General features: G+C 44.1%; 1 protein-coding gene across 7 annotated transcripts in view; it reads right to left on the reverse strand.

The window, feature by feature from the left end:
- Positions 1-19,372, reverse strand: part of ADAMTS9 (ADAM metallopeptidase with thrombospondin type 1 motif 9) — a 224,177-nt gene that overhangs the window by 32,118 nt on the left and 172,687 nt on the right. The gene's annotated exons all lie outside the window — the stretch shown is intronic.

Here is a 19,372-nt window from a genome sequence, read left to right on the forward strand (position 1 = left end):
CAGAAGCCCAGGCGCTATCCTCAGGAGGTACTGTGACACAGTGGTGGGAACGGTATTACTGGACGTCCGAGGCCAGGTCATCCACTGTGGTGGGGCTGTCCTGTGATTATAGGACATTTAGCAGCATCCCTGGCCTCCATCCACGAGATGACAGGGGCACCCCCATCCCTGAGTTGTGACAACCAAAAATGCCTCCAGAGGCTGTTCAATGTCCCCTGGGGCGAAACTGTCTGGATTGAGAACCACTGGTTTAGAGCAAGGATTTAAACCTCAGACTTTGTGGATTCAAAGCTTAACTCACCTGTGGAGTGTGGGGTCAGTTACTCCATCTTTCTGTGCCTCAATTCCCCTTCTACAAAGTAAAGCAACTAACAGTCTCTCCTTCATAGATTAAATAAGCTGATAAGCGTAGAGCACTCAGGATGGCGCCTGGCACCAAGATGTGTTATGTTAGCTGTTACTCTTAGTTTTGGAATTGTTCCTGACTCCTCAAGCCCATCCATCACCATTTCCACATAATTTTACTGTACAAATATCACTAAAATCCATTCACTGTTCTCCATCATCACCCTTCTCTTGCCTCAGCATCTCTTGCCTCTGATTAAAGACTTCCTGTAATTCACTCTCTCCACAGAAATGAGTTCGATCTGTTCAAACCCTTCTGTGGTTAAAACCAGTCACAGAGTCCCAGTGTTTTTAGGAAAAAGCCCCCCACAGCCTAGAGATTACAGAATGACCCCTGTCCATCTCCAGAGCCTTGTCTCATAACTTCATCTCCCCTGTTTGCTAATTTCAACCACAATCGTTTTTCTCTCCATTTCTCAAAAATGCCATTCTGGGCTTCCCTGGTGGCGCAGTGGTTGAGAGTCCGCCTGCCGATGCAGGGGACACGGGTTCGTGCCCCGGTCTGGGAAGATCCCACATGCTGCGGAGTGGCTGGGTCCGTGAGCCATGGCTGCTGGGCCTGCGCGTCCGGAGCCTGTGCTCCGCAACGGGAGAGGCCACAACAGTGAGGGGCCCACGTACCGCAAAAAAAAAAAAAAAAAAAAAAAAAAAAAATGCCATTCTCTCTCCTACCCCAAGGCCCTCAAGTGTTCCAGACCCTCTAAACTGGAACCTCAAAGGCAGTGACGGTGGGAGTTTTCAAAATAAAGACAGGCCGCTGCCTGGGAGGAGTAGAAAGGATTTACGTGATTGAGCCTGGAAGGGCTGCCTTGGTCAGTGGGGCAGTGTGTGCACTGCACACTCAGCCGAGGGGGCCAGTAGAGTCTGCAGTTCACCCCAAGCTCCACTTGCTAAGCCACACCCTGGTGCAGAGCCATCTGCTCACCAAGCTGTTTGTTTCTGGAGCTGCATTCTCTGAAAAGGACTATCTTTGGCTAATTTGCAATGAAGATGCCATACAGTCAAGTGTCAGCTGTACAGTCAGAGCACACGGTAGGTGATAACAGAAGAGCTGTATTTTAGAAAGTACATCTCTTTTCTGTTACAGATACATGAAGTTGCCAAAGACAAGGGAAGAGACCAATTACGCCAACTGCCAGGCTCTCCCAGCTTCTCTTTCTTTCCATACCTAGAAAGTGAACTGTTTCCACATCTCTGGTACTAGTTCAGAGTTGAGGCCAACTTGAGAAAAACTGCCCCTTACTTTGTGCATCCAGCAACTGGATAACTCTCAAGCCTTGGAGTGATGCAATTAGCAAGTTTCATAATTAAATTCATAGTAAAATGCCTCTGGGAATTCAATCTTTTTTTTTTCAATTAACTATTCTTATTAAACCTCATTCATCTGTCTCATAAAAATTGTAAACTAGGGCTTCCCTGGTGGCGCAGTGGTTGAGAGTCTGCCTGCCGGTGCAGGGGACACGGGTTCGAGCCCTGGTCTGGGAGGATCCCACATGCTGCGGAGCAGCTGGGCCCGTGAGCCACAATTACTGAGCCTGCGCGTCTGGAGCCTGTGCTCTGTGACAAGAGAGGCCGCGATAGTGAGGGGCCCGCGCACCGCGATGAAGGGTGGCCCCCGCTCGCCGCAACTGGAGAGAGCTCTCGCGCAGAAACGAGGACCCAACACAGCCATAAATAAATAAATAAATAGATAAAAAACAAACAAACAAACAAAAAAACCTGTAAACTAAGCCTAGCCATACAGAACATACATCCTAGTAAATATAATTACCACTAAATATTTAGCCTCACAGTTAAAACATTTCAGAGCCAGAAGAGACTTCAAAGATCACCCAGAACAAACATTCACCTTAGTGATGGGCAAAGTGGGGCTCAGACATTGGAAGCAACGTGCCCTGGTTCACTCAGCTTGGAGGTGGCACTGCAAGAGGATACCCACCCAGGTCACCTGTTTGCCACCTTACTATTCCAGAGATTATAGCAGAAAAAGAAAAAAAAAAAAAAAAAAGAAGAATCCTAATTCTCTTACCAGGCATTAAGTATAAATGAAAGCTGCGTTTCTATCTACTTGGTCTGTCTGAATACAAAGGGTGCTTTTCCAGAGTATTGGTGGGCAACTCTGCTTTGCATCTAATTACAACCATTTACAGGGACTGTTGTTGCTTTTCAGTTGCAACACATTTTGAGGTTATCACTTTGAGGGAAACACCAGGCCTGGGTTGCTCAGGCCCAGACAAAGATGCCATTTTATCACTCTCATTTTATTTAACAGGACTAAGGTCTCTGAGACCACCGAACTTTAAGAAAATCCCAGTCCTATACGTTTAGATTAGCAGAATATAAAATAAAAAAGTGGGACTTCCCTGGTGGTGCAATGGTTAACAGTCTGCCTGCCAATGCAGGAGACGTGGGTTCAATACCCCATCTGGGAAGATCCCACATAACGTGGAGCAACTAATAAGCCCATGCGCCACAACTACTGAGCCTGCGCTCTAGAGCCCACGAGCCGTAACTACTGAGCCCACGTGCCACAACAACTGAAGCCCGCGTGCCTAACGCCCATGCTCCGCAAAAAGAGAAGCCACCACAACGAGAAGCCCGCACACTGCATCGAGAGTAGCCCTCGCTCGCCGCAACTAGAAAAAGCCCGCGCGCAGCAACAAAGATCCAACACAGCCAAATATAAGTTAATTAAAAAAAAAAAGTGAGAGCTTCCCAAAAAGGTTGACCAGAAGATGCCAAGAATATTCACCACTTGTGTATTTAAATGGGGTCACTTCTTATAATCCATTTGGAACTCAGTGCCATAGAAGTCAGCATTTTATGACACGTACGTGTGGTATCCCCAGTGGGTGTTTATTGTGGAGCTGGAGTCTCCACCTGCCACCATCGGGCAGATCTGGGTTTAAATCCCGACTGTGCCACCTACTAACTGTCTCCCTGTGCACGTCACTTCTCTGAGCCAGTCTTCACGACTGTACATGGAAACACTAATAGCTACTTCCCAGAACTGGGAGGATAAAATATTCAATAATATAATTCTCAAGAGAACTCTGTGAGCACTCCAAGGGGAGCTGAGTCCTGTTTACCCTGTTCCTCTTACAAGGCTGTGAAGTCTTTGTAAGGCCTTTGCCTCACCACACCTCGGTGTCTGCAATGCCAGGCACGGGGCCTTATATTCTAGGCTGTACTCAACGAGTATTTGTTGAATTAATTAACAAACGTATGAGTGTGGGAATGGGTTACATCTTTTCCTGTGTCTGCAACGTTAGCCAGCTGTAGTGTGTTGAATGGTGCCCGCCCCCCACAAACGATCCTGTCTGTGTCCTAAATCCCAGAACCTGTGAATGTGACAGTATTTGGAAAAAGGGTCTTGGCAGATACAATTAATTTAAGGATCTCTATATAAGATCTTCCTGGACTATCTGGGTGGAATGTTGTTTTAGTCCATTCAGGCTGTTATAACAAAACCACCTTAAACTAGGCGGCTTATAAATAATAAACATTTATTTCTCACAGTTCTAGACGCTGTGAAGTCCAAGATCAAGGAGCCAGCAGATTTGGTGTCTGGTGAGAGCCTACTTCCTAGTAGTTCACAGACAGCCATCTTTTCACTGTGTCCTCACGTGGCAGAAGGAGCAAGGGATCTCTCCGGGGTCTCTTTTATAAGGGCACTAATCCCATTCATGAGGGCTCCACTCTTGTGACCTAATGACCTCCCAAAGGTCTCATCTCTAAATATGATCACACTGGGGCTTAGGTTTCAACATATGAATTTTGAAGGGACACAAAAATTCAACTTATAGCAAACTTAAATCCTTATGAAAGATAGAAGAGAAGGCACAGAAACAGAGCAGTTCTTTTGAAGATGGAGCCAGAGATTGGAACAATGCAGCCCTAGGGAATAAAATCAGCCACCAGAAGCTGGAGGAGAAAAAGGAGGGACTCTCCCCTACAGCCTCCAGGGAGAGCATGGTCCTGCTGACACCGTGATTTCCGACCTATGGCTTCCAGAACTGTGAGAGAATACATTTCTGCTGTTTCAAGCCACCCAGTTGGTGGTAATGTGTTTCGGAGCCATGGGAAACTCATATGCCAGCATGTGGGAGGCACTCACAAAACACTGGAAGAAGAAAAGTGAAGAGATTCCGACTCACGTTTTCGTATCAAATCCTTGGACTCTACTGTATACCCAGAGCAGTTCATCCAAGTCAGGTCGGCTATAAACCGTAAATTTGGGTGGGGGCACATTAACCTTTGAAATTCCACAGCAGAAGGAAGAAGAAATCCTGAAAAGCCACTAGATGTCACGGCTCACTTTTCCTAGAAGAATATACCGCGTACTTCCTTACCCTGCCCCGCCCCCCAGACACCCATGGCAGATGATGCTTCTAGACAATACCCACTGTTTGCTGCTGCCCTTAGACATCCAGTGGAGACACCAAAGAGCAGGTGGACATTCAGTCTGGAGTTTCACAGGGACCAGAGCTGGCATTCAGAACGGTTCCAACCTCCACCCTGAGCTCCACGTTTGTGTATCCAACTGATTCCCCCCACCCCATGTGCTACTTTACCAGGCTTTTCCACCTCCAAATTTAGCCCCTTCATTCTTCCAGGTACTCTGTTCTCCTTGATTCCTCTCTTGGTCTCACATCCCTCATCCCACACATTGGTGTTACCTTGAGAATATGCCTAGAATCCAGTCACTTTGCACAATCTCCATTGGTACCAGAGACCACCATGCTTTCTAGACCGGACTATTTTAAGGACTTCTTCCCACTTGGTTTTTCTGCTTCTCTCACAGTCTCACTACCTTCTAGTCTCCAACTGGCAGCCAGAGAAAGCTCTTTAAAAGCTAAATCAGGGCTTCCCTGGTGGCACAGTGGTTAAGAATCCGCCTGCCAATGAAGGGGATGCGGGGTTCGATCCCACATGCCGCGGAGCAACTAAGCCCGTGTGCCACAACTACTGAGCCTGCGCTCTAGAGCCCGCGAGCTACAACGTCTGAGCCCATGTGCCACAACTACTGAAGCCCAAGTGCCTAGAGCCTGTGCTCCTCAACAAGAGAAGCCACCACAATGAGAAGCCCACGCACCGCAACGAAGAATAGCCCCCGCTTGCTGCAACTAGAGAAAGCCTGCGTGCAGCAACGAAGACCCAATGCAGCCAAAAATAAATTAAAAAATAGATAAATAAATTTTAAAAAGCTAAATCAGGTCGAAAGGACTCCAAGCTCATTCAGAATGGAATTGAGGCTCCTTATCCTGGTCCATAAAGCAACGTATAAACTGTTCCCATCTCCCCATCTTGCCCCTTCCCTCTCTGATTTCATCTCTTCCCACTCTCCCTTCACTACACAGATGGAACCTCCTGGTCTCTTTGCTCCAAGCTTTTGCTCCTGCCTCAGGGCCTTTGTACCTACCATTCCCTCTTGTCTCTTCCATTATTCAGTGTCCCATCCAGAGTCACCTCCTCAGAGAGGCCATCTCTGACCACGTTATAAAACAGCATTCCCCCCATCATTTTCTAACTCTTCTACCCTGCTTTATCTTGCTTCTTTCCATATTGCACATCCTGCCAATAAAATGACTTTGGACACGGCACTTAAAAATTCCACACCCTGCTGAGAGATATCTACAATTTAATCAGGAATCTGTAAGAATTGTGAGAAAAAAAAAAAGCCCGATTCTGGTCGAGTACGTGTGTCTTTTAGACCTGGGAATAGATGGATTTACTTAGAGTGAAAGAAATGCAAAAACCAACACCGTGTTCATCTGGGTGAAGAGTCGTAAATTACATGTGAATTTAAGGAACACGGGTGAAGCCAGGGCCTTTTTCTTCAGGCAACTCTGGAAAAGGGGTTCAGGTGGCAGGTGACACGTCAAAGATCTACCTGCATCATGATTATTAAACTCAGTGAACCTGAAGGCAACCTCCCAAACCGGAAGGGGCCGATATTGTTTCCTTAAAGGTTAAGCATATTTCAACCCTTAGGAATTCCCGATTAATCGTAAAAATGTTTAAGAGAATCAAATCTAGAGTATTAATATTTACATATTAAATATTTTAACACCAAAACGGTAATTTTATATGCTGATTTTGTCTAGTAGAATGAAGAGATCACCCAAGCAATACCCATTTAAACTATGAAATTGAGTAATAACTGATCTTGACTTAGGATTTTAATTTAAAATCTTACTAAAATTTTATCAAGTGTTAAAACATTTAAGACACTTTAAGGATCACCCTATTTATTAGCTTAATTTAAAGGTTTACCAAAATGACTTAAGCACCTAGGAGGATGTGTCAAAAACACACATGAGCTACTAAAAAATTAAACTGAATATAGAGAATTTATCAACGTAGCTTAATTAAGTTTGCAAATGCAATCAAACATTTTTCAAGTACCCTTAAAAATGGCTTATATGTTTTAGAAATAGATATCTAAGCTGAGCTTAAACACTTGCTTTCTTCACGTGACTTTAGTAAAGCAATCATTAATTCCTAAAACCAAGATATACTTCAGAACAGTCTTTTCTGTACACACACCATGGAGGACTTCAATCATTATTTACCTCATTTACCCCTCATTAGAATATAAGCCCCACAAGAACGGTATTTTGTGTGTTAATTCACTGCTGTATTCTCAGTCCCTAGGGCTGTATCTAGCACGAAATAAGCGCTCAGGAAAAGGTTACTGAGTGGAGATAATTCTCCTTGCCCCAAGATCCTATATGAGTCTCAGGTGCTAAATATATTCTGAGAGACTAAAGCCCAGTGACAGTATGGAAGATGGCCAAGATCCTGAATGAAGTCAAATGGAAGGGTTCAGAGGCGGTCCAAGGACCACGACTTCCTGGGTCCTCTGCTCTTTAAAGGCATCTTTACTTGCTGCCCTCCTCCATGAAGTCTTCCACTGGACTCAAAGAGTACCTGACATCACTGACATGACTCAACCTTGTGAGGTTACTTTTGTACTTATTTCATCTCCTCTGATGATGGTCTGAAGGGCTCTACGTCTCTATACCACGCCAGTATCCTCACATGCCTTCCAAATGAATGGATATATAAATGAATGGACAAGCAAATGGCACTTTTGTGAAGCGACTTTTGTGCCCATTGCTGCCATAGATGTTAACAGTCCAGGTTTTGCAACCAGGCTGCACGGGACCACATCCCAGTTCCATGGTGTGGTGGTGGTGGGTACCCTCAACACATGTTTAAGAAATATTATGAATTCTTCAACCTTTAAAAATAAACTCTAGCCTCAATCTGCTACCAGACAAGATGAAAGGAAATGCTAAACTCAGGATGCCCGTGGAAACATTTAAAATTGTTTGTTTAAGATATGTCAATAGATACCTGCAAATGTAAAGACTTACCCGGACATGCAGGCCTCTGGGGGAAGAGTTTCAATGTGGTTTACATTTCAGCTTCGATATTTATAAACAGAATGAAATCCGGAGGGAAGCAGCCCGGGAAGATAAGCCTTTAGGTAAATAGTTTGGGAGGTACCAGAGGCTGCTTCCGGGGATGGGCCATTAGGGCTTAACAATGGGGGTGGCTGGGTAGAGCTGGAGAATAAGTTGAAATGGAAGGAGGAGAAATAGAAGAGACCAGGATTTTAGACCAGGGCTTCTCACGTTTTAAAATGCACACAAGTCACTTGTGCATCTTGTTAAATGCAGCTTCTGATTCAGTAGGTCTGGGCTGGGGCCCAAGAAGTCTGCATTTCTAACAAGCTCCCAGGTGATGCCAGTGCCGCTGGGCCATGGGAAACATTTTGAACAGCAATGGTCTGTGGTAGGAAAGCATCATACACCCCTCCAAAAACATTAGTACGACAAAACAACCGCCCCAGAAACCGAGAAATACACACAGTGCTGTATTTATTCTCATTGGGTAGGTGTCTTAGAGGCTGTTTCTTAACATAAACTACCTTGAAAAAGTGCTGATAAGATTCATTTATTTGCTTAACAAATATTTATTGAGCATCTACTAAGTGTCAGACGCTGTTCCAAGTTTTTGGGGTACAGTGGTGAGCAACCACAACAAGGTCCCTGATCTCGCAGAGTTTACATTCCAGTATGGAAAATCAGACAAAAATCTCATAAACCCGTATAGAAATCCACAAGCTATAAAAAGATGAAATGGTCTCAGGTTGGGATAAATGCCAAAAGTGAATAAAATAGGGTTACAAGTTAGAGGCTGGTTTGGGAAGGAGGGCTGTCGGGAGAGGTGAGAAGTAACCAGCCATGCAAAGTTCTAGGGAGAGAGTGTTCCAAGCAATAACAGCCAAGGTCCAAACTGAGAGTTTGGCAAGTGTGAGGGACAGTAACTCAGTGTAGCTGAGTTGCAGTGACCAATGGGGAGAAAATTAGCCCTGAGCCAGATAATGGTAAGGAGCTGGGATTTCATTCTAAATGTGATAGGGTGTCAGCAGAGGAGTGATGTGAATATTTTAAAAAGACCACTCTGATCAATTATAAAATCACAAGCAGTGGCACAAGCCATTATGTACTTCCTAATAAAACAGAATATGAAAGACACAACATCACTTATGAAATAGTCTCCTGGAATATAAGTACTTAGATCCAACATCTAGTTTATACGAACGACAGGAGGTAGAAGAACAAGTTCAAAGACATCACGAGAAAGCACTTAGACAAACCCAGAAGGTGGGACCACTGGCCTCCTTTCTTTTGAACAAATCAGTGGCATGAAAAAAGGGAGTGGGGTGCTTCAGACGAAGAGGCAGTTAAAAGATATCACAATCAGATTTATACAATATATGGATCTTACTTGATCGTGGTTCCAAGAAACCATCTGTAAGGTGACGTTTTTTTAAAAAATAAATTTATTTATTTTTGGCTGTGTTGGGTCTTTGTTTCTGTGCGAGGGCTTTCTCTAGTTGCGGCGAGCAGGGGCCACTCTTCATCGCGGTGCACGGGCCTCTCACTGTCGTGGCCTCTCTCGTTGCGGAGCACAGGCTCAGTAGTTGTGGTGCACGGGCTTTGTTACTCCGTGGCATGTGGGATCTTCCCAGACCAGGGCTCGAACCCGTGTCCCCTGCATTGGCAGGCGGACTCTCAACCACTGCGCCACCAGGGAAGCCCCGTAAGGTGACATTTTTGAAACAACTGGAAACATTTTAAGATGGAAACAGGATCTTAGGTAACAATAGGGAATTCTTTTAATTACTTCAGATGTAATAAGGCTTTGCATTTAAGGAGGAGAATGTCCTTACTTTTCATAGATGAATACCGAAGAATCAGGAGTGAAAACTCATGTTTGAAATTTGCTTTAAACATGCTTTGGATGAACAGAGAATAGCCAAAGTGATGGGATGTCACCTCCGAGATTAGGTGATAAAAGCCCTGGGACTTCCATCTTGTTGGCATTCTCTTTCTGGCTCTTTCCGCTGGTTCACTCTGATGAAGCAACTCGCCACGTCATCAGCTGCCATAGGGAGACATCACTGGGCAAGGAACTGAGGGCAGCCCCTGGCCAATAGACTGCAAAGGACTGAATCTTGTCAACAGCTATGAGAGTGAGCTTGGAAGCAGATCGCTCCCCAGTCAGCCTAGAGGTGACTACAATATCCCTGACTGTAGCCTGTAAGAGACCCTAAAGGGGTCTCAGACCCAGCTAACCATACCTGGAGTCCTGACCCACAGATGCTGCTGTGACATCACACCAATGTGTGTTAAGTTAATAAGTTCGGAGGTGATTTGCTATGCAGCATTAGATGATAGACAGATATATAGACAGACAAACAGATATATCAATAGATTAACTATATACCATTATTATATAGATTTACCATAATTCATTTAACTAATCTATTATTAATGGGCATTTAGGTTATTTCCGAGACTTCTGCAATTATAAATAATGCTGTATTACACATGTATTAGTCCACTCATACCTTTAGGAAAGCATTCTTTTTTTTTTTAATTGAGGTATAATTGACATGTAACATTCTATTAGTTTCAAGTGTAGGACATAATGATTCAACATTTGTATACATGGTGAAATGACCACCACAATGAGTCTAGTTAACATCCATCACCACAGGACGATCTACTCTCTTAGGAACTTTCAAATATGAAATGTAGTATTGTTAACTATAGGTTAATAATTAAGGTACACTCCTACTTTTGAGAATTATTAAATTATCCTCCAGAAGTTTCACCAATTTCTACTGCAAAACACTGCTGAAAAGCATTGCAGAGGTAGAGAACACTCGGGCAAATACTGAGTACTATCAATTTTTCCTCACTTGATAGATGAAAAAAATTATCCTTGATGTTTTAATCTATATTCTATTGATTTATGAACTAAACTGGGCAGTTTTCATCTGCTTGTCATTTTTTTTAATTAAAAAAAAACCTGACTGCTTGTGTCTTTTAAACATTTTTCTTCAATTTTCTTTTATTCTCCTCCTTTCTCTGTTTTATTTTGTTTGTTCATTTTTCTTCAGTAAACACTTATTTTTTAAAAACAGCTTGCTCATCATCTTTGTAAACGGGAATAATGCCTTAATCTGGCAAACATTTTCCTCCCAGTTTGTAATTTATCTTTAGGCCTTGTTTATGCGTTTCCTTGTTTTTTTTTGGTTTTGTTTTTATATCTAAAGGTTTTACTTTTATGTGGTTAAATTGCTAATTTTTCTTCTTTATAACTTCTGGGTTTTGTGTCATTTCCAAAAATAATAATCATCTTAGTGGAAGATGCTGGTAATGACAAGGATGACGATGGTGACGATGGTGGAGGGAGGGAGGGGGAGGATGATATTTACTTCCTTTATTGTGGGCCAGTCACTGTTCTAGGAGCCTGATGCACATTATTGCACTTAATCCTTGAATTGTCTTCTGAGTTCAGTGCCATTATAACTGATGTACAAATGAGGAAACTGAGTTCTAGGGAAGTAAGCAACTTGTCCAGATTTTAGAAACTGCACTCTTCACCACCACACACTTGCAAAGACTGTTTTTGATGCTGTTTCTCCATGAGTTTATGCCAACACAGAGCCCTGTGGTCTGTGACCGCCAAGCCGACTCCACTTCTTGGGCGCTGGGGATGATTACAATGCTTTTTCATTACCAAGGAAACCTTTTATTCCATAGGAAAGTGGAGCCATAAATGATCGAGCGCACACAAGGAGACAGAAATGGAAATCGTTGCTGAAAACCAGCTCCTACCTGAGCGATGGATTAGGATTCAGAACAGAAACGTGGCCTTTTGGAATTGCTCACATCCTGTACCAATTAAGCGTTTGGGGAAGCCGACAACGGCTTCCTGATGTGGAAATCACTTTGAAACGTGTAGGCTGGTAGTTAAAGCCATTAGTCCCACTTGGGCTTCAAGGACAACTACAAAGAAAATATTTTGTAAATTGCACAAGAAGCATGGATTTGCCCGATCCCTGGGTTAGCCCAAACTGGTCAAGCAATTGATTTTAACACTTTATTTCCTAAGTGGACTAATACCTGGGGAGATGGAAAACAAACTTGACTTCAGACATCATAAGGGTTTCTTAAAAGCCGCAGGTCTCTGCACCAGACAGCTGCTGAGTGAAGAGCTTGGCTCTTTCCTCGGACAAAGACTTTTTATTTCAGGCCCAAGTTCTGGCGGTGGGGGGGGGGGGGGGGGGGGCAGGCAGGGGGGATGCAAATGAGCCCAGCGCCTCTTGCCTGACCTTTCCTTGATGGAATGGGGATGTCTGCTCCAGCGGAAAGGACACAGAGGCAGCATTTCTAAGTGTTGCTCAGTCATATTAAAAGTTGAACCCCAAAGACAAATGGGACAGGAGCAAAGTCTAACCAATTAAGTGGAAACTGACTTCATCTTAACTTCACAGGGCCTGTGGCTCTCAACTGTTGGTATCTAGTCCAGAACATATTTGAGCAATCACAGGAAATATTCCCGGTGGGACTCTTTTCTTCCTTTCTCTGCTCGCTCATGTGAAACAAGGTTCTAAATTTTCTCTTCTTTCTATGAGCAAGCTCTCTGGTGTGACAGGTCAGTGTGTCAGGAGTGAGGAGGTATGGGCTCCAGTCTTGGTACTGTCCTTTCACTAATTTAGTGCCCTGGACACAGCTGCTTCAGGTTTCGCGCACGCTGAGTGCGTAAGCCCCTGGGTTTGGGAGTCAGGCTATCAGACTCTCTTAACCTTCGATTTTCTCATCTTTAAAATGGGAATTTAAAAAGTGGCTCCCCCATAGAGCCGTCATGATGGTTCCATGAGAGGACACGTGCAAAGCACTTAGGGCTCAGGGTGAATGGCACCCCCTGGAGTTGTGCAACGGAATGGCTCTGGCCTGTCACGTAGTGTATTAGTCAGGGTTCTCCAGAGAAACAGAACCAACAGGAGATATCTACCTATAGGTATCAATATGAAATAGAGGTATATTTATACATAGATATAAATATGGAATATACCTATAGCTATGGATATCTCTCTGTATAGATACATAATATATAATATTCTATTCTATCTATCATCTATCTAGAAAGATTTATTTTATGGCTCATGCAATTGTGAAGGTTAGAAAATCCGAAATTTGCAACTGCAGGCTGCAGAACCAGGCAAGAGTTGCTGCTGCCGTCTGATGGCAGAACTCCTTCTTCCTCAGGGGGTCTCACACTTTCTCTCCAGGCTTTCAGCTAATTGCTGAGGCTCCGCCACAGTGTGGAGGGTAACCTGCTTTACTCAACTCTACTGATTTTTTTTTGGCTGCGTTGGGTCTTTGCTGCTGCGCACGGGCTCTTCTCTAGCTGCAGCGAGCCGGCCGGGGGCGATTCCTCGTTGACGTGCGCGGGATCCTCACCGCGGTGGCCTCTGCCGCTGCAGAGCACGGGCTCCAGGCACGTGGGCCTCAGGAGCGGCAGCAGGAGGGCCCAGCAGTTGTGGCCCGCGGGCTCCAGAGCGCAGGCCCAGCCGCTGTGGCGCATGGGCCCAGCCGCTCCGCGTGTGGAACATGCGGGATCTTCCTCGACCAGGGCTCGAACCCGTGTCCCTTGCACTGGTAGGTGGACCCCCCAACCACTGCGCCACCCGGGAAGTCCCTCCACTGATTTAAATGTTAATCATATTTGAAAAATACCTTCCCAGCAACATCTAGACTGGTGTCTGACTCAAAACTTGGTACCATGGCCTGGCCAAGAAGACACATAAAATTAACCATCACACATAGTAAATGCCCAATAAATGCAGTTTTATGATGCTTGGGATACAGTTATTATTATTGTTGTTGATCTATGTATCCTTTCAGGCCCCTTCTAGCCCTGACGGTATCCTCTGATACACGGCTTTCATTTACATTTTGGGAAGGGAAACAGAAAGAACTACGGTATTTTGCGAACAAGTGGAGCCTGAGGAAGGCACGTACATGAAAACGTAGTTTTCTCAACTCTAGGACATGGAGTGGAGGTAAGAGTGTGGGCCAATACCTTCATACCTTTCCCACAGTACCCCTTCCCAAATTAAACCATGGTTTCTATAGCATTTAGTCAGTTTCTAGTAGCTAAGAGATACTGAGTACTTAACACAGGCAGTGTTCCAAGTGCTTTAAATGTAGGAGCACACTGAGGCCTCACAGCAACCACGTGACATGGGTACCATTATTATCCCTCATCCCACTGAAGAGGAAGGGGAGGCCAGGGAGTGTACGAGTCTTGTCCCAGGTCACACGGCTAGGGAGTGGGGGAAGCAAGACAAGCCATTCCATCTTGTTCTAGAGCTTATGGGTGCCAACTACATGCCCACAGAGGACAAATACGAAGTGCTTGGGTGACATGGTGAAGGAAACTGACACTGCCTGGACAGCCTCACTGCTGCATGAAAGAAGATGCTCTGAAAGGTAGCTTTCCCTAGTCTGCACAGGATCACTTGGGGAGCCTATTAAAAGGCAGATTCTCAGGTTCCACACCTAAGGATACTGCTTAAGCTTGGTGGTATGCCCACGAACCACAAAGGGACCCCCTGAAGTCTCCTGCCTTGGCCCAGAGTATGCTGGGGCCGAGAAGGCTCCCAGATGTGTACCCATTCTACGGTATTGTGAAACTTAGCACCAAGCACTGAAGAGATATCCTGGCTTAACAAGGAAGATGAAAAAGGCACTGTTACCAAGGGTACCTATGAAAGCTTCTATACTTAATAATGGCTCATGTCCTAGAAGGCTGTTATAACATAAAGATGGCCCTATAAGCCTTGATGGCAGGTCAGGTCTATCCAAGCATGAGAGAGATTCAGAATTCAGTGCATCATCACTTTAGTACCATAAGAATTCTATGTCCTGGGAAGCATATGCAAAAGCACAAAATTCTTGACAAGTTCAAAAGTCTTTGGACGAAGACAGGAAGATGTCTATATATATATTAGGGCCACATGCCAAAGCCAGTGAAGCAATCTAACTGTTATAGAGTTTGGAATGCCGGTGGAAAAATCACATAATATGTAGAATTTGAATCCAGGAACATGGGCTATGGGAACATCCCTCTCTTGAAGTTGAAGTTCACTGACATAAAGGTCAGTGTGGCTCATTGGGAATTTGGACAATCACGTCAGCATCTGGCCAATCTCTCTAGCCCTTAAATGTGTGGAAAATGTAGTAGACAGAATAATGACCCCTCACTCCCACCGCAAAGATGTCCACATCCCAACTTCCAAATCTGGGAATATGTGACCTTTCTTTTGACAGGGGACTTTGCAGATATCATATCAAGGTAAGGATCTTAAAATAGGGAAATCATCCCGGGTTACCTGATGGACCCAATGCAATCACAAGGATCCTTAAAAGAAGGAGGCAAGTGAGTCAGAGTTAGGAAAAGGTGATGTGATGAAGGAAGCAGAAGTAGAAGGGGACAGAGAGACTGGAAGATGCTACGCTACTTCCAAGATGAGGGGAGGGGCCACCAGCTAAGGAATGCAGGCAGCCTCTAGAAGCTGGAAAAGCCAAGGACACAGATTCTCCCCTAGAGAACAGAGAAGGAATGCAGGTCTACTAACCCACTTTAGATGTCTGACCTTCACAACTATAAGATAATAAACCTATGTTGTTTTAAGGCTGGTTTGAGGTAATTTGTTATGGCAGCAACAGGAAATAAAGGGCCGCAGAGCAGCTCTCTGCCCAGCAGAGGACTGCAGCTTTCTGGGGACCCAGGCCTGAGCCCAAAGCAGCGAGTGCCCCAGGAGCCCCAGAAGACAGGTGCTGGGCTGGTACAGGACCTGCCCGGCGGCCTTGGGGAGCATCCCAGGGCCTTGCTGACATGCTTTTCTATCGAATCCCCACCTGTTCCTATTTAATCCTCATTAAAGAGCACCTACAGCTTAAAAAAAAAAAATACACAAGTCTTCCCTAGATGGAGTGAGAAAAACCATCCCAGTCTCTGCTGTTCCAACTCTTATGCTCGAGGAGAACCTCTGGTTTTTTACAACAGTTGGATGAGCTCACAACTTTTACTCACGCTAAGAGCGTGAGTATTTTAGAATACAAAAATGTCTAAGGGAATCAGAACCACTATTAAGATTTTTGATTTTAGGTACATGTGAAAATTTGATAGCTTATGTAATTGTCATAATTTTAAACATCTGAAATATTAGAGTAGTAGCTTATAAGGCCAATTTAAAACATGTCATTGAGGGCTTCCCTGGTGGCACAGTGGTTAAGAATCCACCTGCCAGGGCTTCCCTGGTGGTGCAGTGGTTGGGGGTCCGCCTGCCGATTCAGGGGACACGGGTTCGTGTCCCGGTCCAGGAGGATCCCACATGCCGCGGAGCGGCTGGGCCTGTGAACCATGGCCGCTGAGCCTGCGCGCCGGAGCCTGTGCTCCGCAATGTGAGAGGCCACAACAGTGAGAGGCCCGCGTACCGCAAAAAAAAACCAAACAAACATGTCATTGGGTACTTGATTTTCATTTGTAATTTTAAGTTAAAACCATTCTAAATCAACTTGCCACTTAGGAGTATTTAAAAGAACTTTAAGGTCACTGATTTACGTAATATTTATATTTTTATATTTATATAAATTATCTAAGTACTCAGAAATATTTACCTCTGTCAGATAATTAAAGGGCTTAAGACAGGAAAACTTCATTACATATATAAATAGCATATAAAATATTTAAAGGCTTTTTGTTGAGTAAGTGACGAATGGAGAAAATATTGTTCAAAAGTTTTTAAAAAGTAATTGCTAAAAAGTAGGCTGATAAAATAAATAGTAAAATAAATAGTAAAATAATAGGATTTGTAAGCCGAACTCCAAAGCTTAAGGAAGAGCTAGGTTTTTGAACTTGTAAATGTAATAAACTGAATATTAATTGTCTTTTCTACCTACAGACACCATTTGATCTAACTGTAACTCTCCTATCAACAGCCTGCAAGGCATTTGATTCTAAATCCTAATAAAGTGACATAGTATAAGTTATATAGGAATTTTATCTTCTTTCCCTTGTAACTGAATGCCCTTTTTATTAGCACTTTAAATATTTGCTCCTTCTGTCCTTATCAGAAATCACTGCAATTAATAATGCTATAAAATTGGCTGTATCACCTACTGAACAGAAAAAACATGTGTCTAGGGCTACACCAAAGATGGTCTTCAGGTTTCAGGGGAAAAATTGGTATTTGGTATTACTTAAAAAAACAGACTTCATGGGGAAAAAAAACCCTAAATTCATGGTCTGAGGTACATATTTAAGGGGAGTAGCATAAACTTTTTAGGGCCTAGGGCCTCTAAAGGTTTTATACACACCCTGAAAAATCACCTCTAAAATACCAGCAGAAATAAACTGCAGGTTTAATAGTGCAATGCCTAGACTTGATACCAAAATAACAGAGCAGGACCTCTCAGGCCATCTGTCGGTGGCAGAGAGAGTTTCCACACCCACTGCGGTTGGTGCCAGGCTTTTATGGTGATCCAGGGCTTTGTTAGGAGCTATGTAAGTTCATAAAGAAGAAATTCCTGACCACCCTGTTTAAAACAGCAACATGCTCACCCTGGGGCGCCGGGCATCCCTCCTTCTTCTCCCTTCTTTATTTCTCCCTCTGGTACTTCCTTACCATACTAGGTTTTGCTTACTCTTTATTACTTTTGTATGAATCAGAAGAGAAAGAAACATTGACACGCTAAGGCAAAAACAGACACGGGGCTTCCCTGGTGGCGCAGTGGTTGAGAGTCCGCCTGCCGATGCAGGGGACACGGGTTTGTGCCCCGGTCTGGGAGGATCCCACGTGCCACGGAGCGGCTGGGCCCGTGAGCCATGGCCGCTGAGCCTGCGCGTCCGGAGCCTGTGCTCCGCAACGGGAGAGGCCGCAACACTGAGAGGCCCACGTACTGCAAAAAAAAAAAAAAAAAAAACAGACACGTGTGAAAGCTTTGGGGTATGAAAGTTCTTGGGATTCAGGGAGAAGCATGACGTGCCACGATGGTATATGGGTGGCTATCATGGAAAATACGCTCAGATCTATTACTGGAAAAGAACTGCAGAGTGCCTTACTTGCTCATTTGTTTATTTTCTCTCTCATCTGTCACCACTAAAATGTAAGCTCTGAAGGGCAGAGATTCTTGTGGGTCTTGTTCACTGCTTGTGGCAGAGCAGCTAATCTGCCCAGGGGCCATCCTTCCCTCCTTCTTTTTAGTCATGGAAGCCCCACCTCCACTCAGCATTAGCGGGGCACATGGTTGCCAACTAGAGCACATTTCCTCTTGCTTCTAAATCAGGCTCTGCACCTAAGCAATTGCTAATAAACTGTGAATATAGAGATGATCATACTAAGTGAAGTCAGACAGAGAAAGACAAATATCATATGATAACACTTATATGTGGAATCTAAAAAAAAATGACACAAATGAACTTATTTACAAAACAGAAACAGACTGAGAAAACAAACTTCTGGTAACCAAAGGATAAAGGTGGGACTGGGGAGGATAAATTAGGAGTTTGGGATTAACATATACACACTACTGTATTTAAAATAGATAATCAAGAGTGACCTACTATATAGCACAGGGAACTCTACTCAATACTCTGTAATAACCTATATGGGAAAAGAATCTGGAAAAGAAGAGATAAATGTATATGTATAACTAAATCACTTTTGCTGTAAACCTGAAACTAACACAATATTGTAAATCAACTATACTCCAGTATTAAAAAATTTTTTTTAAGTCATTTTTTAATTTTCAGGTATTGCCTGAAAATGATTGGCCCCTTCCTGCAGACTGGACACAGACATAGTGAGGATGAACCACATAAGGACACCACCTCAAGAAAGGCCAGGCCACAAAACAGAAGGAGCCCAAGTCCTCTGAAGACATACAGAACAGAGTCACGTAGCAGGCCCAGCTGCCTGCTGACTTCTACATGGCGAACGAGAGAAAAATAAATGTCAGTCTTATTCTGGGGTCTCTTTCTTACAGCTCTGTGATGAACTGAATTGTGTTTTCCCAAAATTCATATGTTGAAGCCCTGACCCCAAATATGACTGAACTTGGAGATATGGATTATAAGGGTTAAATGAGGTCATAAAGGAGGGTCCCTATCCAACAGGGACTGGTATCCTTAAAAGAAGAGGAAGACACACCTCTCTCTCTCTCTCTCTCTCTCTCTCTCTCTCTCTCAATGCTCACACCAAGGAAAGGACACAGTGAGAAGATAGCTGTCTACAAGCCAGGAAGAGAGGCCTCACTAGATATCAACCCTGGTGGCGCCTTGATATTGGACTTCTGGCCTCCAGAACTCTGAGAGAATACATTTCTGTTGTTTACAATACCCACACTGCGGTGTTTTGTTATGGCAGCCCCAGTGGACTGACACAGACTCTTAGCCTGTACCCTAATACAGCTGACACTTGAACAACACGGGGGCTAATCCACCTATTACTTACTGTGTTCTCTGTATCCACAGTTCTTCCATAGCTGTAGATACAACTAATGCCAGGCCAGGTAGTGCTGTAGCATTT

Source organism: Pseudorca crassidens, chromosome 10, assembly GCF_039906515.1.
Source record: "Pseudorca crassidens isolate mPseCra1 chromosome 10, mPseCra1.hap1, whole genome shotgun sequence".
NCBI classification, from domain to species: domain Eukaryota; kingdom Metazoa; phylum Chordata; class Mammalia; order Artiodactyla; family Delphinidae; genus Pseudorca; species Pseudorca crassidens.